At 40.3% G+C, this 10,682-nt stretch overlaps 1 protein-coding gene across 6 annotated transcripts in view; it reads left to right on the top strand.

The window, feature by feature from the left end:
• NEK10 (NIMA related kinase 10) overlaps nucleotides 1-10,682 on the top strand; it is a 228,195-nt gene continuing 217,513 nt past the window's right edge. For all 6 annotated transcript variants that reach the window (XM_044252584.1, XM_044252587.1, XM_044252586.1 and 3 more), the window contains exon 1: nucleotides 1-88. The gene's annotated coding sequence lies outside the window, so the exon portion shown is untranslated. The remainder of the gene's footprint in view (nucleotides 89-10,682) is intronic.

The raw sequence follows: 10,682 nt of genomic DNA, 5'->3' as shown, positions 1-10,682 counted from the left end.
CCGATCCGGAGCCGCCCGGCAGCAGCAGAAACGATGAGGAGGAAGATTCAGAAATTGGCCTGAAGGAGGGATCTCCCCCTCTGGCGCGGTGAGTGGGGCAGGAGCGGGCGTTCCTTTGCGCCGGCGCGCGGTTTGAGGCAGGGTCTCCAAGGAGATGCCCGCAGGTCCTGGTGGAGCAGCCCGAAGCCTCCGGGAGTCAGCTTCACTCGGCCTGGGGCAGGGGGCAGGGAGTGCAGGCTGTCGCGGATAGGCGAGTCGCCCTGAGCCTGTCTCTTAGCGGAAGGGCTGGTGTCGTGCGACTGGATGGTGGGCAGGTGCCATCAACGATGTTTGACGGCCCTTTCAGTTCGATGAAGGAATTATTTTGGTTACATGGAGCGTGAATGTGTCTCTTCCAGTCTTCTACGATACCTCTGCAGCCTCATTTATGAAAGTCTTTACAGGCGTCACTTTTCTGCCTTCCCTTTCTGTGATGATGCTTTGACTGCCCTCTTTGCTTTTCTGCACCACGTGGGTGAGGCTGTCCACTTCCACGCCTTCACACATCACGGGTCTGCGGATGACTGGAAAGCGTCCACCTCCCGCCTAGGCTGCTTCACGAAGCGCCAGACCCCCAAATCCACCTGCCAGTTAACTCCCCAGCTGTGTAACCCTAGAAGCCATCTCCCTCCACTCCCACCAGACTGCCACACCTTTGGGTTCCCTATCTTGGGCAGACCTATCCAGTTACCAAAAATCACATTCTGGGCAGTGTCTTTGACACCACCTCTTCTGCATTTCCATCAATTATCAAGCCTATAGCTTCTTAATAGACATCAAACCAATTTCCACATCACCATCTCCATTCTCACTATATTAAAATTTCCGCGAGTTCCTTGGTTGAATTCAGTACCCATCCAGCATCCCTGATTCTGGTCTGGAACTATTTCCCCCAGGAGAGTTAGGCTGATCTCTCTCTTTAAAAAAAAAAAAAAAAAGTATGTGTGTGTATGTGTGTGTGTGTGTATATATATATATATATATATATATATATATATGCCTTTTTTTTTCCCTGCAAAGATTGTGCATTATCCTACTCCAGCTCTTTAGTTAGGCCTCCCATCAGCATTTCCACTTCGCTCATTCCCAGAACATGCCAGTCTCTGTCCCGTGTGGTAATTTCATCTGTTGTTCACACTGCCCACAATGGACTCCACTTTTTGCACCCTCCCCAGCCCTATTCTCATTCTCCAGTCTTGCTCTTTGTGTTGCCCCATTACTTTTCACTTCCCTTCTCTAGACATTATCTGTGAAGGCAGAGGCTACATTTGTCTTACTCAGCGTTTGCTGTATCTCTCACGGTATCATGTCCATACCAGGAGCTCAACAAATACTGGTTAAGCGAATGAATCTCTAAAATGAGAAGCCATTACTTTTCATGACACCCTTTTTTGGTTCCAGAAAAGTCTGAAATAATCTCTGACAGTGAAGCTTTTATTTGTAAAATATGAATATTGAATTTATAAGTTTTATTTAGATTTCAAGATCCTTGGTAATTGCAAACTACTTCACCTCAGAGTCTATCTTTCATAATTAGTATAATGGTGGTTGTTATTACATGGCATAGGTTTCAAGTAGGAAATAGAGAGTACAGCATAGGTTGCAAGAGAAAGGCTTTGGAGTCAGAGATACATGGATTTGCATCCCGGATTCAGCATTTTAATTCAGTGGCCCATGGCAAATGACTTAGCCTCCAATAAGCTTCTTTATCTGTACAGTGCACTGGTGATAGTACCCATCTCACATGATTGTCTTAAAGACTAAATGTGGACAATTCATATCAAGTGCACAGTGCCTTATACTTAGTAAATTTTTACATGTTTAAAAAATTGAGATATTCACATGGTTGTTTATAGCAGTTTTATTCACAATTGTCAATATTTATGAACAACCAAGATATCTTTTAGTGGGTGAATGGATAAACTGTGATACAGCCAGATAATAGAACATTATACAGTGCTAAGAAGAAATGATCTATCAAGCCACAGAAAGACATGGAAGAACCTTAAATGCATATCACTAAGTGAAAGAGGCCAATCTGAAAAGAATCTGAATTCTGCACATTGTGTGAATTCAAAAACATGACATTCTGGAAAGGGCAAAATTTTGGAGACAGTAAAAAGATCAGTGGTTTCCAGGGGTTGGGAGTGGGGGAGAAATGGATAGACAGAGAACAGAGGATTTTTAGGGCAGTGGAAATACCGGATGATATTATAGTCATAGATACATCTCATTATGCATTTGTCCAAACCCATAGAATGTACAGCACCAAGAGTGAACCCTAAGGTAAACCGTGGACTTTGGGTGATCATGATGTACTGATGTAGTTTATTCTCGGTATAAAAAGTACCATTCTAGTGAGTGATGCTGTTAATAGGGGAGATTATGCAGGTGTGGGAGCGGGAGGTAGATGAGAAACCTCTGTACCTTCCTCTCAGATTTGTTGTAAACCAGAGCTGCCCTAAAAAAGTTCTTAACAAGAAAGAAAATGGAACACTGAGTGTGAGAATTGTGAAACTTCCATGGTCAGCCCACAGAAGGTACAAATCCATCTTCTAATTCATTCAAGTGCAATTTCTAGGACCTCCTCCTCCTACTTGTTCACACTATCTTACTTGATCACAAGCTTTGGTGTATTGTCAACAGCTCCCAAAAAGGTAAGACAGTTATTCACTCAATGAGTATTTGTTGACCATCTGATTGGTCCAGGGCACCATGTCAGGTAAGGTGGGTCAAAAGAAACTATAACCCATAAAATAGGTGAAAGAAAGGGCCAGAAATGTTGCTCTGCTAGTCAGAGCCAGCTCATCTTTGAGGCCAAAGTTAGAGTGAACTGAGTTTAAGCACTTAGATAGGCAGAGAGGACCTAGAAGGTCATTCACACAGTTAATAAATATTTATTGAGCATCTGGTTGTTTGGCAGTGAACAAAACAATGTCACTATTTCTTTAGAATTTATATTCTCAGGGAGAGTAGATCAGGGTCCAGAGGACACAGAATCTCATGCCAGATTATCTGGGTTCAAATGCCAGCTGCCCCACTGCCCGATGCGGGACCTCTGGCAAGTTATTTCATTTTTTGCATCTCAGTTTCCCGTAAAATGGAATTGTTTATTACATGAATCCATATCGACAAATTTCTTAGAACTCTGATGGGTACATGGGTAGTACTATGTAAATGTAGCTATTTGTATTTCTTGGGGTGGGGGGAGACAAGTAAACAGGTAAAAATAAAGCAGGGTAAGGGGATAGAAAGTGTTTCCCTAGGGACAGGTTGTGTGGCTTGGATTTGGAAATGAGTCTTATATTTTTGAAAGACTTGGTCTATTTCCATAGGAAAGTGAACATTAAACATACTTGTATCTGAGTGACATGTGCAATGATTTTAAAAACCCATGAAACTGAACATTGCCTAAAATAGATGATTTCTTATCATTATTCATGCTTATCTAGAGGTCAGTCTTACCCTCATTTCAGCTGAAATTTCAGTAGTCATAATAAAAGGTCATACACCTAAGTCCAACTTGGGGTTTATTAAATCTTCCATTGGGGATAATTATAATTGACCTGGCGTCACAGCCCTTAGCAAAGTCACAGTGACAAAATGACAATTGACTGGCTCGCATCTGGAAAAGAAACTAAAAAACCCTCCTAATGAAAGTTAAAATAAAAACTGGAGGCAGAATGGAGAAAGCACAGCAGCCATAATATTGACCCTGGGCCATCAGGAAAAAGTTACACAGTGTTTAGTGTATTGTTCCTAAAAGTTTCAGAAAAGTGTATAGGAAGTAATATTTGATTATTAAAATGGTAAATATTTGTCTAGAAAATTCACTTAGGCTAGCAGAGAGCTGGAAAAATTCCACCAATAAATAAGAGTTATTAAAGCATTAGATTAAGAGGGAAGGCTCTTCTTGACTTTAAATTCCTGTTCTGCTACTTACCAGCTGTATGACCTGGGACACATTGCTTAACCTCTGTGGACCTCAATTCACTCGTCTGTGAAAGGGGACAATAATGGTAGCTGCCTTCCAGATTTGTTAGGAGACTTGTATGAGTTAAGGTATGGAAAGCACTGAGCATGGCACTGGCATGGGAAGCACCAGGTAAACATTTGCTCTTATTACTGTTGTTTTATTACTAGATAGGAGATCTTGGCCAAGTTACTTAGCTTCTCAGTGCCTCAGTTCCTTCTTCTGTAAGTTGGAGATCTAACACTACCCACTAAATAGGATCATTTTGAGGATTAAATGAATATACCAAAGTGCTTATTATAGTAAACCTTGAATAATATTATATTAAAAAATTTAAAATCAAGACTATTTTTGATTTTGAAAATAAAACTTTTTTTTCTCATTTTCTGTCTACTATTTGTTATCAGTGAATCAAAGTCAGCATATGTAGACAAATGATTAAAAATGAGCCTGACAGGTTCTTCAGATTGAAGTAATAATTAATATTACCCACGACAATATTTACAAACAGCTATCATAATAACAATTACTTACATTTCTATAACTATTGACAGTGCTGAAGGGGTTTTGCTTTCTTTAATCCCAACCACCACTTTATGATAGGGTATACTGTTATTTCTATTTTGTAGTGAATGAAGAAACTACTAATCAGAGAGATCCTGGGACTATCTGAGGTCACATGGCAGGCACACATGGAAACCAGGTCTCGTCCACCACCATTGCTCCTTGGGACTACCTCTCAGTGGTGTAACCAGAAGAATTCACATGCTCAAATCTGTGAAGTATTTGAGAACATGTGACATTCTTAGAATGTCCACGTATGTGCTACACTTGACATACATGTGAATACTCATCTTTAGGAGATGGTTTTGTCCTGTTCCTGTATACTCGAGGTAGTCCCTATCTAACATGAATAACATTTACTTTGTGGCTTCCTTGTGTTTATGAGATATTTTTCAAATCAACATTCTGTAACATCTGGATCCTGGCCAACAGTGGCAAACGTATTATTTGCTGATAGTTTTGTCCCCATTATCTTTATTCCCCATACTTAGTGATACTCCAGTTAAACATGGAGCTTCCCAATCCAGTTTCACTGGGGACTTTTTCATTCATTCATTCATTCATTCAGCAACCATTTTTCAAATACCTTTGTTATAAACTAACAATGCTGTGCTGGATGCTGGGGATGAGTGAGGGGGCGGCCATCCCTATCCCTGACTAGTTTGTAGTAACTAGAGGAGACAGACATGTGTATTTATTGGATTATTGCCTCAATCTTCCCCTTTATTAAGAGCTGCAAGGCAGTGCCTGGTGAAGCTGTGGCCCCACTGAGGATGCCACTGGAAATTACCTTAAAGAACAGACGTTTAAGTTGAGACACGAGAGATGAGTCTTTCAGGTCTTCCCGTACCAATCTGTTCCTTGAGTCCAGGAATAGAGATCCTGGGGTTTCCAGCAGAACCCACTCTAGAGCAGGGATTCAGGGGTCAAGGTGTGGAACTGGCAAGGCAGAGGCATTATCCCATGGAACACCTCATAGGCCTTGTTAATTTTTGTTGTTACCTCAAGAGAAATGGAAAGCCCACAAAGGCTTAACTTGTCCGACTTATCCATAAAAAGGGTTGCTTTTGTAGCTTTGTGGGGAATGGATTCCATGTTCTTGGGCAGAGAGAGTAAATGGAAGTTGAGGGACTGCTTAGGAATGGATTGCTGTAGTTTAGGTGAGTGATGAGGGAGATGAGGGTGTTGGCTATGAGAGTGGAAAGAAGTGAACAGATAGAGACCATATTAGAAACGGTAGAAGAATAAGACTTAATGGCCAAACAACTAAGGGGGTGAGGAAGAGAAAGGTGCCACTCTTTCTGATGTTCATGCCAAAGTGCTGTGTTTTGAGATTATCTGTGACTATTTTGTTCCATCAGTTGGCTGTAGACTTAGAGGCTGCCACTCCTCCATGTACCATCATCCACCTCTCTCCATGTTTCTCAGCTCCAGTTCAACTAATCTACTTGCTGTCTCCCCAGACCACTCCCAGGATTTTGCCTCCATCCCTTTATTCATTCACTCTTCTGAAAAGTTCTTCACAAGCCCTACCCATTTTTCTGGACCTTCTTCATGTCCCCAGTTCACAAGCCTTTCTATGACTTTTCAACCCACAGTGATCTTCCTTTCCCCCAAATTCATTTGATTTATAATCTCCTTTAGAAGTTAACTTCCTCTGCTTTTTGACATTCCTAGTATTCCTATTTAGTCCCTTGTAGGAGCCTATACCACAAGAAATCCACCCCCACCTTTAAGGTCCAATAGCAGTAGTTTCGTATCGTTTGACTTATGTACTTAGGACTTCTCATGCATACTGAGATGTGCATAGATTCTTTTTTGCAGTGCCCAGAAGTGTCTTGTCCACATTCAAACTATAGTAAATAATAAAATGCACTTAAAACAAAGTGTTACTAGATGAAATGTAATTGAACTTTATGGCTTAAAAGTACTTCTAGTTTCTTATAGTGCCTCCAGTTGTTATGAACATCAATGTGTTTACTTGTTCTCTTCACCCTTAGAAGGTCTAGGGTGTTGGGCTCAGTCCATACTTATTTATTATCACCAGGACTCGTTTGTTATCGTGATTTATTACCATGATGGTTAACTTTGGGGGAATACATTTTGACCACGTCTTATTCAGTGCAGTATCCTCAGTGCTTGGCATATATGAGGGGATCAATAATTACTTTTTGAAGGATAATAATTACTTATGAATATAATTGTCACCTTTCTCTTACACACAGAAACAGAGAACAGAATGTAATCTTGCTGTGTTTGGGGTCAATGAGAAAAGAGAAACTTGGTGTGCTACTTAAGTTACTTTCATTGATTGGTTAATATAAATTTCCCCCTCATAGCATCTGGACCTTTTTTTCCTTTTCTTTTCAATATCACTGCTTAATATATATCTTTTCAATATTACTGCTTAATATATGGGTCTCTGGTTTCACTTGTTTTAACACAGATATACGACAAACTATGTCCTGAGTAGGTTTGGGTCAGCAGCCACCCAAGGCGTGAACACAGTCATATCACAAACATCATTATGTAGTGGCAGTGGATGGATCCATAGAAACCATATTCATATCTGCAGCTATTTCCTTTTCTGAGAAAGTATAAGTTTGAGCAGGTATAAAGCTTCAAAAGAAGAAAACTATAATGATGTCTCTTGCCACAAACTTTAGTGATTTTGGAGCAGCACCTGCAGTCCAACTTGGGTTAGTACTGGCCACAGGAAAATGAGGGCAAAATCTTTTTTTTTTTTCCTAAGATTTTATTTATTCATCTGAGAGAGAATGAGAGAGGGCATGAGAGGGGGGAGGGTCAGAAGAAGCAGACTCCCTGATGTGGGACTTGATCCTGGGATTCTAGGATCATGACTCGAGTTGCTTAAATAACTGAGCCACCCAGGCACCCTGAAGGCAAAGTCTTAAAGAAGTGTCTAACATACAGTAGATGTCAATAAATACTTGTGGGAATGAGTGGGAGACAGAATAAATTGGAATTTTTTATTCTTTATATCTTCAATTGCTTGTTTGAATATAAGACAGAAAATTGTTTAAAGTATAAACGATTTGCACAAGGAAGGTGTCAAGGAGCAAGGCCATGATAATACTTGCCCTTTAGCTGGGGATGTAGTCCTGCCAGTAGAGGTTCTGTAGCAACTGTGTCTTTGTTTTCCTCTGCATGGTGATATGAAAATACACCGCCTACCTGTTTCACATGAGTGAGGCAGGATGAATGAATGAATGTTTGCGAGCACCCCAGGGTCCAGGAAGTGAAGTTATGCAAGCATCAGTTGCTATTAGATCACCCTTTGCCCTCGGCTAAGGGCCAATGTCAACAAGTCCTCCCTTTCCCATCTACCCAGAGCTTGCCATTAGGATTTAGACCCCACAGAGGTGTACTGGGTGGGCTTCGTTCTTCTTCTCTCTTTTTTTTTTAAAGATTTTATTTATTTATTTGACAGACAGAGATCACAAGTAGGCAGAGAGGCAGAGAGAGAGGAGGAAGCAGGCTCCCCTCTGAGCAGAGAGCCCGATGCGGGGCTCTATCCGAGGACCCTGAGATCATGACCTGAGCCGAAGGCAGAGGCTTTAACCCACTGCGCCACCCAGGCGCCCCCCACTCTGTTCTTCTTTTAAAGGTGCTTTGTGGCCATGGATACCTTTTATCTCTCTGGGCCTCAGTCTCCTCTTTGGCTAAATGAAGGGTATGGAATCATGATCTTCAACCCATGGCCTGTAGATCTGTTTTATTTGTCCCGTGCAGGAGTTTTGATTTGCTTCATTTTTAATGTGAGTTTAAATCCCTTTAGAGAGGGTATGCCTCCTCAGGTTTGACTGAAGCTCTGACTGGATCTACTCTATGTCTGTCATGTATTTACATTCCGTTCCTGGGCCTGGAAGGTGTTAGACACCCTCACATCAGATATTCTCTATGGTTTTTACATAGAACAACTGTTTCTGTTCAGCTGGCTCCACACCTATTTCCCACTGAAGAACAATTACAATGTAACGTTAGGGATAAAATCAAGTCCACAGTTTAGACAAGCTGACTCCCTTTTTGAGCTGTAACAGGTACAGGTATAAGCAAGTCATGTTTCTTACAGGAGTTCCTTGACTTTTAGATCACTTTACTTTCAAGGTGTGTGTGTGTGTGTGTGTGTGTGTGTTGTGCATGTTTTATTTTCCAGTTATTTGACCCATCTAACGTGACACTTTCTGTGCAGGGTATATTGTTTTCTAAAACACAACCAGTTTGAAAAGACCAAGCACTATATCTCTGTGAGTTTAAGTGTAATTATTCTTTGTAAAAAGGAGACACTTTCTCTATTCTCATGGCACTTTAATTAAATAAACTGCTCAAGTGGCCAATGTATTTTGTTTATCCTGAAGTAATTTTGGACTTGTATAAAAGGTGCAAAAGTAGTATAGTGAGTTCACATCTACCCTTCACTCAGCCCCCTGCCCCAGTGTTAGCATCTTGCATGACCATGGCACAGTTATCAAGATTAAGAAATTAACACCTAACTAATGCATTTTGACACACTTTGTTTTCAAAGGACCGCTATTAAGGGAATATTGAGAAAAAAATCTACAGAAAAGTACTTAGAGAAATGTTTTTTGTTTTGCATTGCCAGATAGTTATGGGGCTGAAAATTCTCTCAGTTTCTTTAATGTGTATTTGAGCACAGACAGATCTGTAACTTGTAATCTGAAATGGAGGTTAACTGTCATTCATCAAAGGAAATAAGGACTCTCTTTTGTCGGTACAAGGAAGTTAGAACTTCCTTTAGTGGTAAGCTTCATAACAGTTTATTTTAGTGCTTTTTCAAAATAATAAACCTGATGTAGCCAAAGTGGTGATTAACTGGAGTCATGTTAAACACTCTAACTGTTTTTACTTTCTAAGTGCTGTTTTTTTTCTCAACCATTGGTATATGTATTAAAGTAAATAATTAATCACCGAAGTGATTAATAAGAAAAAAAAAGTATTAGTGAGATTTGGAGCTATTTCCTATCACGAATCAAATGGCTTTCTGTTTCATCTTCAGTAAAGATGAGGCCATTTAAGGGTCTTCTGAACAGTTAAGGCAACTGTGGAATAAAAATAAATTTCTGGGTAGAGAATCTGAAAACCGTATTACAAATATCTTGTTATCTAGTTAGTGGGTTTATATTGTACAATTTAGATTAAGTACAGACAATTAGGTAATTTTGCCATAGCATGGATTTCTTTCTCTGTCATAGGTGTTTACCTTGCAATTACCAAGAGATCATGAGCAAATGAGGTGTGTGTCTCTGGGGACTTCTTTTAGCATTAACCCACATTTCAAATGATAATAGAAGATAAGAATTACTTTCAGAGTCTCTTTAAAATGGATTAAAAAAATTCAACAGTGAGTCAGTACTGTGATTTTGTCTGTACTTGACCAGGGCTGTAAACACCAAACCTGTTTCGCTATCCCATGAGGCGTGAAAAGATCCTTTCTCACCCTTCTGTGATAGTATTTGGGTCCCATGGCTGAAATGTGCAAATGAAAGATACTGGAAGTTTCTGTTCTTTAAGTAATATGCACAAGGATTTTGTATATAATCTTTTACTTCTGTGCCCCCTCCCTTTTTAAAAGAAAAAAATTACTGAATTTCAGCTTTCCCACTTAGAATTTCAAGGGAAAATCCACCTGAACATAATTATTTATGTGCCTAGTATTGTAATTTCTTTGGCCTCATCTCATCTGTAAAATAAATGTTAGAAAAATAAGTAGCTATCTTTTTTTTTGTTTTTAGCATTTTGTTTCTCGGATGAAACTGTACACGGAACCCCACTGAAGTGGGACTGCTCTGGCTTAAGTGGGGAGCCCAGGTTCAGCCCTAACTTCTCAGCCACGGTTCTCCTCTTCTGGGCTCCCTCTCATCCTCTCCTGGTTGTCCTGGAACTCACAACTACTCAGTCCTTGCAGGCTCTGAACTTGGGCAGTGGTTCTCAGAGAATCATCTAGGGTTGCTATGAAAACAATATTGCTATTTGAAAGGAGAGACTTCAGTTTTCTAGGCCATTCGGGTGGTCTTCAGACTAATATGTTATTGGTCCACAAGGAGATAGTACAAAATGGAGAGTG

Source organism: Neovison vison, chromosome 6 (genome assembly GCF_020171115.1).
Source record: "Neovison vison isolate M4711 chromosome 6, ASM_NN_V1, whole genome shotgun sequence".
NCBI lineage: Eukaryota > Metazoa > Chordata > Mammalia > Carnivora > Mustelidae > Neogale > Neogale vison.
Note: the sequence above shows the minus strand (reverse complement) of the source record. Positions and strands in the feature narration are given on the sequence as shown.